The sequence below is a fragment of the Dreissena polymorpha genome, chromosome 8 (assembly GCF_020536995.1).
Source record: "Dreissena polymorpha isolate Duluth1 chromosome 8, UMN_Dpol_1.0, whole genome shotgun sequence".
Lineage (NCBI taxonomy): Eukaryota > Metazoa > Mollusca > Bivalvia > Myida > Dreissenidae > Dreissena > Dreissena polymorpha.
Genome location: NC_068362.1, coordinates 7,034,808 through 7,052,488, shown reverse-complemented (window position 1 = coordinate 7,052,488; position 17,681 = coordinate 7,034,808). Strand labels below are relative to the sequence as shown.

The 17,681-nt window shown below is 39.0% G+C and overlaps 1 long non-coding RNA gene across 1 annotated transcript in view; it reads right to left on the bottom strand.

Annotated features, from left to right (window-relative positions):
• Positions 1-1,115: 1,115 nt before the first annotated feature.
• The window catches only part of LOC127841428 (uncharacterized), a 36,697-nt gene continuing 20,131 nt past the window's right edge, over positions 1,116-17,681 (bottom strand). The window contains exons 8-11 of the long non-coding RNA XR_008030975.1: positions 9,944-10,028; positions 6,390-6,490; positions 4,387-5,882; positions 1,116-1,413 (exon numbers count right to left, since the gene is read on the bottom strand). This is a non-coding gene — a long non-coding RNA (uncharacterized LOC127841428). The remainder of the gene's footprint in view (positions 1,414-4,386; positions 5,883-6,389; positions 6,491-9,943; positions 10,029-17,681) is intronic.

The window sequence follows — 17,681 nt, the reverse complement described above, 5'->3', positions numbered from 1 at the left end:
CACATAGAGGAGACATCATGCCATGGCTTTCTCATTATCGACACGGCAAACTCGAGCAGCTGGGGACTTGGCTCTAAACAAAAACAGGTATGCTCCATCAATGTGAGCAAGATGGCATGTCAGAGTTAAAAAGGGCAAACAAACAGACAAAAGAGATATAAAGGAAATTAAAAATTAAATGCCAGAAGTTATTGTAAGTATTGTTTTTCTGTCTGCAAGGGTTGCTGTGGAAAATAGTGCTTAACGCATAGTTTGGCCTGTAGGGGTTCTGCTAGCAAGAACAAATCGAAGTCATATCTGCCCGCGAACTGTAAGCTTGAGATAACCATATCTGATGAAGTACTGCTTTGAAAATGCATTCTGATTGTACTTGAACCAGATCGCATTGACAGCACAAGGCTTCAGACCCCCCAAAAGTGTGAGGCTTTCAATAGTGCTTACCTGATACCAGACCGCATTGCCCAAGACAGTGACTTTCTCCCGGAACTGCACAGGCTGCATCCGCAGCACAATCCTTAAGCTCAATCATGGTCTGGCTAACTCTGAAATAGTGAAATCTGAATTTACAGATGCTCATTTGTCTAAAGGTTATGAGTTTATTGCCTATCTTATTAAAAGCAAACACAATGACATGCTTAAGAAGACATGTGCATTTCTGAAAAGACATACAGCTGCCCGATACTTGACTAGGAAAAGGCGCTATGGTCTTCACTCTGAAATTCATTACTCTAAGGGCTTAACAGAACAAAAGCCAGATCTTACAGCTAAATGGCCCCACCTACAGCTAAATATGCTTTATAGGTTGAAAATAAAGTTATTTGTCTGAAGAACTAGTGCTATTAACTCATCAGCTATGTTGCTCCACTGGCCGCAATTCTGTAAACATAGTGTATTTATGGAAATACCTAGTCTACCACCTGCTGCGCACCACTACGTCCACTGTAAATACACAGCTAAGTTAGTACTTTAACGAACAAACTGAAATTCATGTGTTAATTAAACAATCAGTATGATGACTCACATTGAAATCATGTCCAGTGCACCAGTCAGAGCAAGACAGCTAGCGGATTGTTGACCATCTACGGCTCAAGGACAAACGGTCAGGCCTACAAACAAAGAGAAAAATGGCATAAATGGGCTGCATGCATGTAATTTGGCATATTTTTCATCTTGCTCTCCACCTGAAACTTCAATCTAGGGACATAATAATATTTACATTTAAGATTTGTTGGAAATGTTACCCTTACTTGTCCATACCAGGTCCCCCACCCATCCGGAACAGTCCAAAACCACCTAAAACATCCATTTGGACCAAAATATTGACATCTCTCATCTATTTTAGCACCCAAATCATCAAAACATTCATTAAAATTCATTTTCTACTTGTCTCGCTTGCAGACGAATCCATGTGACCTTGACATTGCAGTAATGTGCTTTTTAAAGGTTATATTACACTAATTCCGATTCCCATAGGGTCCCATTATAAAACTGACAACTTTCACAGCATTTTTATTGCCTTTCCGACGTATCAATTTTTCCGAACCTGGTATAATTTTAAAGATGGATCTGTCATCTTCCAATAATTGCAATCAAAAACATACCGTCTCGCAACTTCTAAGAAAGTAAATCGCTGTCGAATGAACCCACCGTAGAAAAACGCGTTTCGGAATCCTAATTTCGACAAAAGCCCCACACAATAGAAAACACACCCTCAAAAGTTCATCTTTTAAGTTAGCTTCCAATCCAAGGCATCAAAGTACTCCAGACACATACAGGATATTACAAATAACCACAAAAGACATGTCTCACATTGTTAAATGGCTTATATTCAAGAAGAGAAAAGGAACTCTTTAGAAATAGGCACTACTTTCGAATGGACCACGGAGGGATACACAATGATTTAGTGTAATGTAACCTTTAAGGGAACTCAACTTTGTCCCATCTTTTTCAAACTTTCTCCACATGAGATTTCAACTATTTCCACAATGAATATGCAATTTCAGTGCATTCGGATGGGGGTAAAGGCCTTAAAATGGCCATTTAAAGCGGTGACTAAATTGGCCGCAGTCAAGTCGGAATGCATGATTTTTAGTCTAAGTGACGACAGCTGATTTTGTGTCTCCAATTATTGTTACGCGTAACTTTTATGGCAAAAACTGGTATCATTGCATGCGAAATTCACCAATATATCAGCAAAAGGCCCAAATAAATGTATTGATTGTGAATCAGTGTACTTTTCTTGATGAAATAGGAGACTTTTTTTTAATTTTAAGCATTTTTTTCAATAAAAAACTCACTGACAGCATATAAAATCATGTTTTTTAAGAAAATTATTATTAAAAGCTTCACTTACAATCTAAACATACACATTGCAATTACAAAAATTAATGCTATTATGATGAGAGGCATAATTTGCAGCTTTCAAGCCGATACAAGCCGGCTACCCAAAATTAACACTTAAAAAGGCGCAAAGCGCTCCTTCAACAGCTTACGACACAAAGTGACACTTAATGCGCATCCAGATAGTCTCTCTCATATAAATAAGTCCTGTTAGCGACATTTTATTAAGTATTCTCTTTAAAATCCAGTGTTGAAAGCGTAAGTTTTGCAAAAATGCCCACAGTCACCATGCAAAAGAGCACGTTTGCTAAGGAATTCCTACGCGAGTGGCCACACTAATGTCGTGGCAGGAAAGTCATTTGGGTGTGATTCCTCTGTAGTTCAGTGTACATTCATTCCACTACCTGGGGATGACTATCAGGATCAATTTTCCCAGCTTGGTGTAGTGTTGACCTTTCAGGATGTTGATGGATCGTCCACAAGCGCTGCACCACTGCGGCCTCTGTTCAGGACACAGAGTCGGATTGAGGTGTACACAAACCCGCAGTCAGGCAAGGATCATCCAGACCTTTAATAAAATAAAATGTTTAGGCCCCTGAAACTGGCAATTATGTTCAACACTGAGATAAGGAAACACATAGAGGAGACATCATGCCATGGCTTTCTCATTATCGACACGGCAAACTCGAGCAGCTGGGGACTTGGCTCTAAACAAAAACAGGTATGCTCCATCAATGTGAGCAAGATGGCATGTCAGAGTTAAAAAGGGCAAACAAACAGACAAAAGAGATATAAAGGAAATTAAAAATTAAATGCCAGAAGTTATTGTAAGTATTGTTTTTCTGTCTGCAAGGGTTGCTGTGGAAAATAGTGCTTAACGCATAGTTTGGCCTGTAGGGGTTCTGCTAGCAAGAACAAATCGAAGTCATATCTGCCCGCGAACTGTAAGCTTGAGATAACCATATCTGATGAAGTACTGCTTTGAAAATGCATTCGGATTGTACTTGAACCAGATTGCATTGACAGCACAAGGCTTCAGACCCCCCAAAAGTGTGAGGCTTTCAATAGTGCTTACCTGATACCAGACCGCATTGCCCAAGACAGTGACTTTCTCCCGGAACTGCACAGGCTGCATCCGCAGCACAATCCTTAAGCTCAATCATGGTCTGGCTAACTCTGAAATAGTGAAATCTGAATTTACAGATGCTCATTTGTCTAAAGGTTATGAGTTTATTGCCTATCTTATTAAAAGCAAACACAATGACATGCTTAAGAAGACATGTGCATTTCTGAAAAGACATACAGCTGCCCGATACTTGACTAGGAAAAGGCGCTATGGTCTTCACTCTGAAATTCATTACTCTAAGGGCTTAACAGAACAAAAGCCAGATCTTACAGCTAAATGGCCCCACCTACAGCTAAATATGCTTTATAGGTTGAAAATAAAGTTATTTGTCTGAAGAACTAGTGCTATTAACTCATCAGCTATGTTGCTCCACTGGCCGCAATTCTGTAAACATAGTGTATTTATGGAAATACCTAGTCTACCACCTGCTGCGCACCACTACGTCCACTGTAAATACACAGCTAAGTTAGTACTTTAACGAACAAACTGAAATTCATGTGTTAATTAAACAATCAGTATGATGACTCACATTGAAATCATGTCCAGTGCACCAGTCAGAGCAAGACAGCTAGCGGATTGTTGACCATCTACGGCTCAAGGACAAACGGTCAGGCCTACAAACAAAGAGAAAAATGGCATAAATGGGCTGCATGCATGTAATTTGGCATATTTTTCATCTTGCTCTCCACCTGAAACTTCAATCTAGGGACATAATAATATTTACATTTAAGATTTGTTGGAAATGTTACCCTTACTTGTCCATACCAGGTCCCCCACCCATCCGGAACAGTCCAAAACCACCTAAACATCCATTTGGACCAAAATATTGACATCTCTCATCTATTTTAGCACCCAAATCATCAAAACATTCATTAAAATTCATTTTCTACTTGTCTCGCTTGCAGACGAATCCATGTGACCTTGACATTGCAGTAAATGTGCTTTTTAAAGGTTATATTACACTAATTCCGATTCCCATAGGGTCCCATTATAAAACTGACAACTTTCACAGCATTTTTATTGCCTTTCCGACGTATCAATTTTTCCGAACCTGGTATAATTTTAAAGATGGATCTGTCATCTTCCAATAATTGCAATCAAAAACATACCGTCTCGCAACTTCTAAGAAAGTAAATCGCTGTCGAATGAACCCACCGTAGAAAAACGCGTTTCGGAATCCTAATTTCGACAAAAGCCCCACACAATAGAAAACACACCCTCAAAAGTTCATCTTTTAAGTTAGCTTCCAATCCAAGGCATCAAAGTACTCCAGACACATACAGGATATTACAAATAACCACAAAAGACATGTCTCACATTGTTAAATGGCTTATATTCAAGAAGAGAAAAGGAACTCTTTAGAAATAGGCACTACTTTCGAATGGACCACGGAGGGATACACAATGATTTAGTGTAATGTAACCTTTAAGGGAACTCAACTTTGTCCCATCTTTTTCAAACTTTCTCCACATGAGATTTCAACTATTTCCACAATGAATATGCAATTTCAGTGCATTCGGATGGGGGTAAAGGCCTTAAAATGGCCATTTAAAGCGGTGACTAAATTGGCCGCAGTCAAGTCGGAATGCATGATTTTTAGTCTAAGTGACGACAGCTGATTTTGTGTCTCCAATTATTGTTACGCGTAACTTTTATGGCAAAAACTGGTATCATTGCATGCGAAATTCACCAATATATCAGCAAAAGGCCCAAATAAATGTATTGATTGTGAATCAGTGTACTTTTCTTGATGAAATAGGAGACTTTTTTTTAATTTTAAGCATTTTTTTCAATAAAAAACTCACTGACAGCATATAAAATCATGTTTTTTAAGAAAATTATTATTAAAAGCTTCACTTACAATCTAAACATACACATTGCAATTACAAAAATTAATGCTATTATGATGAGAGGCATAATTTGCAGCTTTCAAGCCGATACAAGCCGGCTACCCAAAATTAACACTTAAAAAGGCGCAAAGCGCTCCTTCAACAGCTTACGACACAAAGTGACACTTAATGCGCATCCAGATAGTCTCTCTCATATAAATAAGTCCTGTTAGCGACATTTTATTAAGTATTCTCTTTAAAATCCAGTGTTGAAAGCGTAAGTTTTGCAAAAATGCCCACAGTCACCATGCAAAAGAGCACGTTTGCTAAGGAATTCCTACGCGAGTGGCCACACTAATGTCGTGGCAGGAAAGTCATTTGGGTGTGATTCCTCTGTAGTTCAGTGTACATTCATTCCACTACCTGGGGATGACTATCAGGATCAATTTTCCCAGCTTGGTGTAGTGTTGACCTTTCAGGATGTTGATGGATCGTCCACAAGCGCTGCACCACTGCGGCCTCTGTTCAGGACACAGAGTCGGATTGAGGTGTACACAAACCCGCAGTCAGGCAAGGATCATCCAGACCTTTAATAAAATAAAATGTTTAGGCCCCTGAAACTGGCAATTATGTTCAACACTGAGATAAGGAAACACATAGAGGAGACATCATGCCATGGCTTTCTCATTATCGACACGGCAAACTCGAGCAGCTGGGGACTTGGCTCTAAACAAAAACAGGTATGCTCCATCAATGTGAGCAAGATGGCATGTCAGAGTTAAAAAGGGCAAACAAACAGACAAAAGAGATATAAAGGAAATTAAAAATTAAATGCCAGAAGTTATTGTAAGTATTGTTTTTCTGTCTGCAAGGGTTGCTGTGGAAAATAGTGCTTAACGCATAGTTTGGCCTGTAGGGGTTCTGCTAGCAAGAACAAATCGAAGTCATATCTGCCCGCGAACTGTAAGCTTGAGATAACCATATCTGATGAAGTACTGCTTTGAAAATGCATTCTGATTGTACTTGAACCAGATCGCATTGACAGCACAAGGCTTCAGACCCCCCAAAAGTGTGAGGCTTTCAATAGTGCTTACCTGATACCAGACCGCATTGCCCAAGACAGTGACTTTCTCCCGGAACTGCACAGGCTGCATCCGCAGCACAATCCTTAAGCTCAATCATGGTCTGGCTAACTCTGAAATAGTGAAATCTGAATTTACAGATGCTCATTTGTCTAAAGGTTATGAGTTTATTGCCTATCTTATTAAAAGCAAACACAATGACATGCTTAAGAAGACATGTGCATTTCTGAAAAGACATACAGCTGCCCGATACTTGACTAGGAAAAGGCGCTATGGTCTTCACTCTGAAATTCATTACTCTAAGGGCTTAACAGAACAAAAGCCAGATCTTACAGCTAAATGGCCCCACCTACAGCTAAATATGCTTTATAGGTTGAAAATAAAGTTATTTGTCTGAAGAACTAGTGCTATTAACTCATCAGCTATGTTGCTCCACTGGCCGCAATTCTGTAAACATAGTGTATTTATGGAAATACCTAGTCTACCACCTGCTGCGCACCACTACGTCCACTGTAAATACACAGCTAAGTTAGTACTTTAACGAACAAACTGAAATTCATGTGTTAATTAAACAATCAGTATGATGACTCACATTGAAATCATGTCCAGTGCACCAGTCAGAGCAAGACAGCTAGCGGATTGTTGACCATCTACGGCTCAAGGACAAACGGTCAGGCCTACAAACAAAGAGAAAAATGGCATAAATGGGCTGCATGCATGTAATTTGGCATATTTTTCATCTTGCTCTCCACCTGAAACTTCAATCTAGGGACATAATAATATTTACATTTAAGATTTGTTGGAAATGTTACCCTTACTTGTCCATACCAGGTCCCCCACCCATCCGGAACAGTCCAAAACCACCTAAAACATCCATTTGGACCAAAATATTGACATCTCTCATCTATTTTAGCACCCAAATCATCAAAACATTCATTAAAATTCATTTTCTACTTGTCTCGCTTGCAGACGAATCCATGTGACCTTGACATTGCAGTAATGTGCTTTTTAAAGGTTATATTACACTAATTCCGATTCCCATAGGGTCCCATTATAAAACTGACAACTTTCACAGCATTTTTATTGCCTTTCCGACGTATCAATTTTTCCGAACCTGGTATAATTTTAAAGATGGATCTGTCATCTTCCAATAATTGCAATCAAAAACATACCGTCTCGCAACTTCTAAGAAAGTAAATCGCTGTCGAATGAACCCACCGTAGAAAAACGCGTTTCGGAATCCTAATTTCGACAAAAGCCCCACACAATAGAAAACACACCCTCAAAAGTTCATCTTTTAAGTTAGCTTCCAATCCAAGGCATCAAAGTACTCCAGACACATACAGGATATTACAAATAACCACAAAAGACATGTCTCACATTGTTAAATGGCTTATATTCAAGAAGAGAAAAGGAACTCTTTAGAAATAGGCACTACTTTCGAATGGACCACGGAGGGATACACAATGATTTAGTGTAATGTAACCTTTAAGGGAACTCAACTTTGTCCCATCTTTTTCAAACTTTCTCCACATGAGATTTCAACTATTTCCACAATGAATATGCAATTTCAGTGCATTCGGATGGGGGTAAAGGCCTTAAAATGGCCATTTAAAGCGGTGACTAAATTGGCCGCAGTCAAGTCGGAATGCATGATTTTTAGTCTAAGTGACGACAGCTGATTTTGTGTCTCCAATTATTGTTACGCGTAACTTTTATGGCAAAAACTGGTATCATTGCATGCGAAATTCACCAATATATCAGCAAAAGGCCCAAATAAATGTATTGATTGTGAATCAGTGTACTTTTCTTGATGAAATAGGAGACTTTTTTTTAATTTTAAGCATTTTTTTCAATAAAAAACTCACTGACAGCATATAAAATCATGTTTTTTAAGAAAATTATTATTAAAAGCTTCACTTACAATCTAAACATACACATTGCAATTACAAAAATTAATGCTATTATGATGAGAGGCATAATTTGCAGCTTTCAAGCCGATACAAGCCGGCTACCCAAAATTAACACTTAAAAAGGCGCAAAGCGCTCCTTCAACAGCTTACGACACAAAGTGACACTTAATGCGCATCCAGATAGTCTCTCTCATATAAATAAGTCCTGTTAGCGACATTTTATTAAGTATTCTCTTTAAAATCCAGTGTTGAAAGCGTAAGTTTTGCAAAAATGCCCACAGTCACCATGCAAAAGAGCACGTTTGCTAAGGAATTCCTACGCGAGTGGCCACACTAATGTCGTGGCAGGAAAGTCATTTGGGTGTGATTCCTCTGTAGTTCAGTGTACATTCATTCCACTACCTGGGGATGACTATCAGGATCAATTTTCCCAGCTTGGTGTAGTGTTGACCTTTCAGGATGTTGATGGATCGTCCACAAGCGCTGCACCACTGCGGCCTCTGTTCAGGACACAGAGTCGGATTGAGGTGTACACAAACCCGCAGTCAGGCAAGGATCATCCAGACCTTTAATAAAATAAAATGTTTAGGCCCCTGAAACTGGCAATTATGTTCAACACTGAGATAAGGAAACACATAGAGGAGACATCATGCCATGGCTTTCTCATTATCGACACGGCAAACTCGAGCAGCTGGGGACTTGGCTCTAAACAAAAACAGGTATGCTCCATCAATGTGAGCAAGATGGCATGTCAGAGTTAAAAAGGGCAAACAAACAGACAAAAGAGATATAAAGGAAATTAAAAATTAAATGCCAGAAGTTATTGTAAGTATTGTTTTTCTGTCTGCAAGGGTTGCTGTGGAAAATAGTGCTTAACGCATAGTTTGGCCTGTAGGGGTTCTGCTAGCAAGAACAAATCGAAGTCATATCTGCCCGCGAACTGTAAGCTTGAGATAACCATATCTGATGAAGTACTGCTTTGAAAATGCATTCGGATTGTACTTGAACCAGATTGCATTGACAGCACAAGGCTTCAGACCCCCCAAAAGTGTGAGGCTTTCAATAGTGCTTACCTGATACCAGACCGCATTGCCCAAGACAGTGACTTTCTCCCGGAACTGCACAGGCTGCATCCGCAGCACAATCCTTAAGCTCAATCATGGTCTGGCTAACTCTGAAATAGTGAAATCTGAATTTACAGATGCTCATTTGTCTAAAGGTTATGAGTTTATTGCCTATCTTATTAAAAGCAAACACAATGACATGCTTAAGAAGACATGTGCATTTCTGAAAAGACATACAGCTGCCCGATACTTGACTAGGAAAAGGCGCTATGGTCTTCACTCTGAAATTCATTACTCTAAGGGCTTAACAGAACAAAAGCCAGATCTTACAGCTAAATGGCCCCACCTACAGCTAAATATGCTTTATAGGTTGAAAATAAAGTTATTTGTCTGAAGAACTAGTGCTATTAACTCATCAGCTATGTTGCTCCACTGGCCGCAATTCTGTAAACATAGTGTATTTATGGAAATACCTAGTCTACCACCTGCTGCGCACCACTACGTCCACTGTAAATACACAGCTAAGTTAGTACTTTAACGAACAAACTGAAATTCATGTGTTAATTAAACAATCAGTATGATGACTCACATTGAAATCATGTCCAGTGCACCAGTCAGAGCAAGACAGCTAGCGGATTGTTGACCATCTACGGCTCAAGGACAAACGGTCAGGCCTACAAACAAAGAGAAAAATGGCATAAATGGGCTGCATGCATGTAATTTGGCATATTTTTCATCTTGCTCTCCACCTGAAACTTCAATCTAGGGACATAATAATATTTACATTTAAGATTTGTTGGAAATGTTACCCTTACTTGTCCATACCAGGTCCCCCACCCATCCGGAACAGTCCAAAACCACCTAAAACATCCATTTGGACCAAAATATTGACATCTCTCATCTATTTTAGCACCCAAATCATCAAAACATTCATTAAAATTCATTTTCTACTTGTCTCGCTTGCAGACGAATCCATGTGACCTTGACATTGCAGTAAATGTGCTTTTTAAAGGTTATATTACACTAATTCCGATTCCCATAGGGTCCCATTATAAAACTGACAACTTTCACAGCATTTTTATTGCCTTTCCGACGTATCAATTTTTCCGAACCTGGTATAATTTTAAAGATGGATCTGTCATCTTCCAATAATTGCAATCAAAAACATACCGTCTCGCAACTTCTAAGAAAGTAAATCGCTGTCGAATGAACCCACCGTAGAAAAACGCGTTTCGGAATCCTAATTTCGACAAAAGCCCCACACAATAGAAAACACACCCTCAAAAGTTCATCTTTTAAGTTAGCTTCCAATCCAAGGCATCAAAGTACTCCAGACACATACAGGATATTACAAATAACCACAAAAGACATGTCTCACATTGTTAAATGGCTTATATTCAAGAAGAGAAAAGGAACTCTTTAGAAATAGGCACTACTTTCGAATGGACCACGGAGGGATACACAATGATTTAGTGTAATGTAACCTTTAAGGGAACTCAACTTTGTCCCATCTTTTTCAAACTTTCTCCACATGAGATTTCAACTATTTCCACAATGAATATGCAATTTCAGTGCATTCGGATGGGGGTAAAGGCCTTAAAATGGCCATTTAAAGCGGTGACTAAATTGGCCGCAGTCAAGTCGGAATGCATGATTTTTAGTCTAAGTGACGACAGCTGATTTTGTGTCTCCAATTATTGTTACGCGTAACTTTTATGGCAAAAACTGGTATCATTGCATGCGAAATTCACCAATATATCAGCAAAAGGCCCAAATAAATGTATTGATTGTGAATCAGTGTACTTTTCTTGATGAAATAGGAGACTTTTTTTAATTTTAAGCATTTTTTTCAATAAAAAACTCACTGACAGCATATAAAATCATGTTTTTTAAGAAAATTATTATTAAAAGCTTCACTTACAATCTAAACATACACATTGCAATTACAAAAATTAATGCTATTATGATGAGAGGCATAATTTGCAGCTTTCAAGCCGATACAAGCCGGCTACCCAAAATTAACACTTAAAAAGGCGCAAAGCGCTCCTTCAACAGCTTACGACACAAAGTGACACTTAATGCGCATCCAGATAGTCTCTCTCATATAAATAAGTCCTGTTAGCGACATTTTATTAAGTATTCTCTTTAAAATCCAGTGTTGAAAGCGTAAGTTTTGCAAAAATGCCCACAGTCACCATGCAAAAGAGCACGTTTGCTAAGGAATTCCTACGCGAGTGGCCACACTAATGTCGTGGCAGGAAAGTCATTTGGGTGTGATTCCTCTGTAGTTCAGTGTACATTCATTCCACTACCTGGGGATGACTATCAGGATCAATTTTCCCAGCTTGGTGTAGTGTTGACCTTTCAGGATGTTGATGGATCGTCCACAAGCGCTGCACCACTGCGGCCTCTGTTCAGGACACAGAGTCGGATTGAGGTGTACACAAACCCGCAGTCAGGCAAGGATCATCCAGACCTTTAATAAAATAAAATGTTTAGGCCCCTGAAACTGGCAATTATGTTCAACACTGAGATAAGGAAACACATAGAGGAGACATCATGCCATGGCTTTCTCATTATCGACACGGCAAACTCGAGCAGCTGGGGACTTGGCTCTAAACAAAAACAGGTATGCTCCATCAATGTGAGCAAGATGGCATGTCAGAGTTAAAAAGGGCAAACAAACAGACAAAAGAGATATAAAGGAAATTAAAAATTAAATGCCAGAAGTTATTGTAAGTATTGTTTTTCTGTCTGCAAGGGTTGCTGTGGAAAATAGTGCTTAACGCATAGTTTGGCCTGTAGGGGTTCTGCTAGCAAGAACAAATCGAAGTCATATCTGCCCGCGAACTGTAAGCTTGAGATAACCATATCTGATGAAGTACTGCTTTGAAAATGCATTCGGATTGTACTTGAACCAGATTGCATTGACAGCACAAGGCTTCAGACCCCCCAAAAGTGTGAGGCTTTCAATAGTGCTTACCTGATACCAGACCGCATTGCCCAAGACAGTGACTTTCTCCCGGAACTGCACAGGCTGCATCCGCAGCACAATCCTTAAGCTCAATCATGGTCTGGCTAACTCTGAAATAGTGAAATCTGAATTTACAGATGCTCATTTGTCTAAAGGTTATGAGTTTATTGCCTATCTTATTAAAAGCAAACACAATGACATGCTTAAGAAGACATGTGCATTTCTGAAAAGACATACAGCTGCCCGATACTTGACTAGGAAAAGGCGCTATGGTCTTCACTCTGAAATTCATTACTCTAAGGGCTTAACAGAACAAAAGCCAGATCTTACAGCTAAATGGCCCCACCTACAGCTAAATATGCTTTATAGGTTGAAAATAAAGTTATTTGTCTGAAGAACTAGTGCTATTAACTCATCAGCTATGTTGCTCCACTGGCCGCAATTCTGTAAACATAGTGTATTTATGGAAATACCTAGTCTACCACCTGCTGCGCACCACTACGTCCACTGTAAATACACAGCTAAGTTAGTACTTTAACGAACAAACTGAAATTCATGTGTTAATTAAACAATCAGTATGATGACTCACATTGAAATCATGTCCAGTGCACCAGTCAGAGCAAGACAGCTAGCGGATTGTTGACCATCTACGGCTCAAGGACAAACGGTCAGGCCTACAAACAAAGAGAAAAATGGCATAAATGGGCTGCATGCATGTAATTTGGCATATTTTTCATCTTGCTCTCCACCTGAAACTTCAATCTAGGGACATAATAATATTTACATTTAAGATTTGTTGGAAATGTTACCCTTACTTGTCCATACCAGGTCCCCCACCCATCCGGAACAGTCCAAAACCACCTAAAACATCCATTTGGACCAAAATATTGACATCTCTCATCTATTTTAGCACCCAAATCATCAAAACATTCATTAAAATTCATTTTCTACTTGTCTCGCTTGCAGACGAATCCATGTGACCTTGACATTGCAGTAAATGTGCTTTTTAAAGGTTATATTACACTAATTCCGATTCCCATAGGGTCCCATTATAAAACTGACAACTTTCACAGCATTTTTATTGCCTTTCCGACGTATCAATTTTTCCGAACCTGGTATAATTTTAAAGATGGATCTGTCATCTTCCAATAATTGCAATCAAAAACATACCGTCTCGCAACTTCTAAGAAAGTAAATCGCTGTCGAATGAACCCACCGTAGAAAAACGCGTTTCGGAATCCTAATTTCGACAAAAGCCCCACACAATAGAAAACACACCCTCAAAAGTTCATCTTTTAAGTTAGCTTCCAATCCAAGGCATCAAAGTACTCCAGACACATACAGGATATTACAAATAACCACAAAAGACATGTCTCACATTGTTAAATGGCTTATATTCAAGAAGAGAAAAGGAACTCTTTAGAAATAGGCACTACTTTCGAATGGACCACGGAGGGATACACAATGATTTAGTGTAATGTAACCTTTAAGGGAACTCAACTTTGTCCCATCTTTTTCAAACTTTCTCCACATGAGATTTCAACTATTTCCACAATGAATATGCAATTTCAGTGCATTCGGATGGGGGTAAAGGCCTTAAAATGGCCATTTAAAGCGGTGACTAAATTGGCCGCAGTCAAGTCGGAATGCATGATTTTTAGTCTAAGTGACGACAGCTGATTTTGTGTCTCCAATTATTGTTACGCGTAACTTTTATGGCAAAAACTGGTATCATTGCATGCGAAATTCACCAATATATCAGCAAAAGGCCCAAATAAATGTATTGATTGTGAATCAGTGTACTTTTCTTGATGAAATAGGAGACTTTTTTTTAATTTTAAGCATTTTTTTCAATAAAAAACTCACTGACAGCATATAAAATCATGTTTTTTAAGAAAATTATTATTAAAAGCTTCACTTACAATCTAAACATACACATTGCAATTACAAAAATTAATGCTATTATGATGAGAGGCATAATTTGCAGCTTTCAAGCCGATACAAGCCGGCTACCCAAAATTAACACTTAAAAAGGCGCAAAGCGCTCCTTCAACAGCTTACGACACAAAGTGACACTTAATGCGCATCCAGATAGTCTCTCTCATATAAATAAGTCCTGTTAGCGACATTTTATTAAGTATTCTCTTTAAAATCCAGTGTTGAAAGCGTAAGTTTTGCAAAAATGCCCACAGTCACCATGCAAAAGAGCACGTTTGCTAAGGAATTCCTACGCGAGTGGCCACACTAATGTCGTGGCAGGAAAGTCATTTGGGTGTGATTCCTCTGTAGTTCAGTGTACATTCATTCCACTACCTGGGGATGACTATCAGGATCAATTTTCCCAGCTTGGTGTAGTGTTGACCTTTCAGGATGTTGATGGATCGTCCACAAGCGCTGCACCACTGCGGCCTCTGTTCAGGACACAGAGTCGGATTGAGGTGTACACAAACCCGCAGTCAGGCAAGGATCATCCAGACCTTTAATAAAATAAAATGTTTAGGCCCCTGAAACTGGCAATTATGTTCAACACTGAGATAAGGAAACACATAGAGGAGACATCATGCCATGGCTTTCTCATTATCGACACGGCAAACTCGAGCAGCTGGGGACTTGGCTCTAAACAAAAACAGGTATGCTCCATCAATGTGAGCAAGATGGCATGTCAGAGTTAAAAAGGGCAAACAAACAGACAAAAGAGATATAAAGGAAATTAAAAATTAAATGCCAGAAGTTATTGTAAGTATTGTTTTTCTGTCTGCAAGGGTTGCTGTGGAAAATAGTGCTTAACGCATAGTTTGGCCTGTAGGGGTTCTGCTAGCAAGAACAAATCGAAGTCATATCTGCCCGCGAACTGTAAGCTTGAGATAACCATATCTGATGAAGTACTGCTTTGAAAATGCATTCGGATTGTACTTGAACCAGATTGCATTGACAGCACAAGGCTTCAGACCCCCCAAAAGTGTGAGGCTTTCAATAGTGCTTACCTGATACCAGACCGCATTGCCCAAGACAGTGACTTTCTCCCGGAACTGCACAGGCTGCATCCGCAGCACAATCCTTAAGCTCAATCATGGTCTGGCTAACTCTGAAATAGTGAAATCTGAATTTACAGATGCTCATTTGTCTAAAGGTTATGAGTTTATTGCCTATCTTATTAAAAGCAAACACAATGACATGCTTAAGAAGACATGTGCATTTCTGAAAAGACATACAGCTGCCCGATACTTGACTAGGAAAAGGCGCTATGGTCTTCACTCTGAAATTCATTACTCTAAGGGCTTAACAGAACAAAAGCCAGATCTTACAGCTAAATGGCCCCACCTACAGCTAAATATGCTTTATAGGTTGAAAATAAAGTTATTTGTCTGAAGAACTAGTGCTATTAACTCATCAGCTATGTTGCTCCACTGGCCGCAATTCTGTAAACATAGTGTATTTATGGAAATACCTAGTCTACCACCTGCTGCGCACCACTACGTCCACTGTAAATACACAGCTAAGTTAGTACTTTAACGAACAAACTGAAATTCATGTGTTAATTAAACAATCAGTATGATGACTCACATTGAAATCATGTCCAGTGCACCAGTCAGAGCAAGACAGCTAGCGGATTGTTGACCATCTACGGCTCAAGGACAAACGGTCAGGCCTACAAACAAAGAGAAAAATGGCATAAATGGGCTGCATGCATGTAATTTGGCATATTTTTCATCTTGCTCTCCACCTGAAACTTCAATCTAGGGACATAATAATATTTACATTTAAGATTTGTTGGAAATGTTACCCTTACTTGTCCATACCAGGTCCCCCACCCATCCGGAACAGTCCAAAACCACCTAAACATCCATTTGGACCAAAATATTGACATCTCTCATCTATTTTAGCACCCAAATCATCAAAACATTCATTAAAATTCATTTTCTACTTGTCTCGCTTGCAGACGAATCCATGTGACCTTGACACTTGCAGTAATGTGCTTTTTAAAGGTTATATTACACTAATTCCGATTCCCATAGGGTCCCATTATAAAACTGACAACTTTCACAGCATTTTTATTGCCTTTCCGACGTATCAATTTTTCCGAACCTGGTATAATTTTAAAGATGGATCTGTCATCTTCCAATAATTGCAATCAAAAACATACCGTCTCGCAACTTCTAAGAAAGTAAATCGCTGTCGAATGAACCCACCGTAGAAAAACGCGTTTCGGAATCCTAATTTCGACAAAAGCCCCACACAATAGAAAACACACCCTCAAAAGTTCATCTTTTAAGTTAGCTTCCAATCCAAGGCATCAAAGTACTCCAGACACATACAGGATATTACAAATAACCACAAAAGACATGTCTCACATTGTTAAATGGCTTATATTCAAGAAGAGAAAAGGAACTCTTTAGAAATAGGCACTACTTTCGAATGGACCACGGAGGGATACACAATGATTTAGTGTAATGTAACCTTTAAGGGAACTCAACTTTGTCCCATCTTTTTCAAACTTTCTCCACATGAGATTTCAACTATTTCCACAATGAATATGCAATTTCAGTGCATTCGGATGGGGGTAAAGGCCTTAAAATGGCCATTTAAAGCGGTGACTAAATTGGCCGCAGTCAAGTCGGAATGCATGATTTTTAGTCTAAGTGACGACAGCTGATTTGTGTCTCCAATTATTGTTACGCGTAACTTTTATGGCAAAAACTGGTATCACTTGCATGCGAATTCACCAATATATCAGCAAAAGGCCCAAATAAATGTATTGATTGTGAATCAGTGTACTTTTCTTGATGAAATAGGAGACTTTTTTTAATTTTAAGCATTTTTTTGAATAAAAAACTCACTGACAGCATATAAATCATGTTTTTTAAGAAAATTATTATTAAAAGCTTCACTTACAATCTAACATACACATTGCAATTACAAAATTAATGCTATTATGATGAGAGGCATAATTTGCAGCTTTCAAGCCGATACAAAGCCGCTACCCAAAATTAACACTTAAAAAGGCGCAAAGCGCTCCTTCAACAGCTTACGACACAAAGTGACACTTAATGCGCATCCAGATAGTCTCTCTCATATAATAAGTCCTGTTAGCGACATTTTATTAAGTATTCTCTTAAAATCCAGTGTTGATAAGCGTAAGTTTTTGCAAAAATCCCACAGGTCACCATGCAAAAGAGCACGTTTGCTAAGGAATTCCTACGCGAGTGGCCACACTAATGTCGTGGCAGGAAAGTCATTTGGGTGTGATTCCTCTGTAGTTCAGGTACATTCATTCCAATACCTGGGGATGACTATCAGGATCAATTTTCCCAGCTGGGTGTAGTGTTGACCTTTCAGGATGTTGATGGATTGT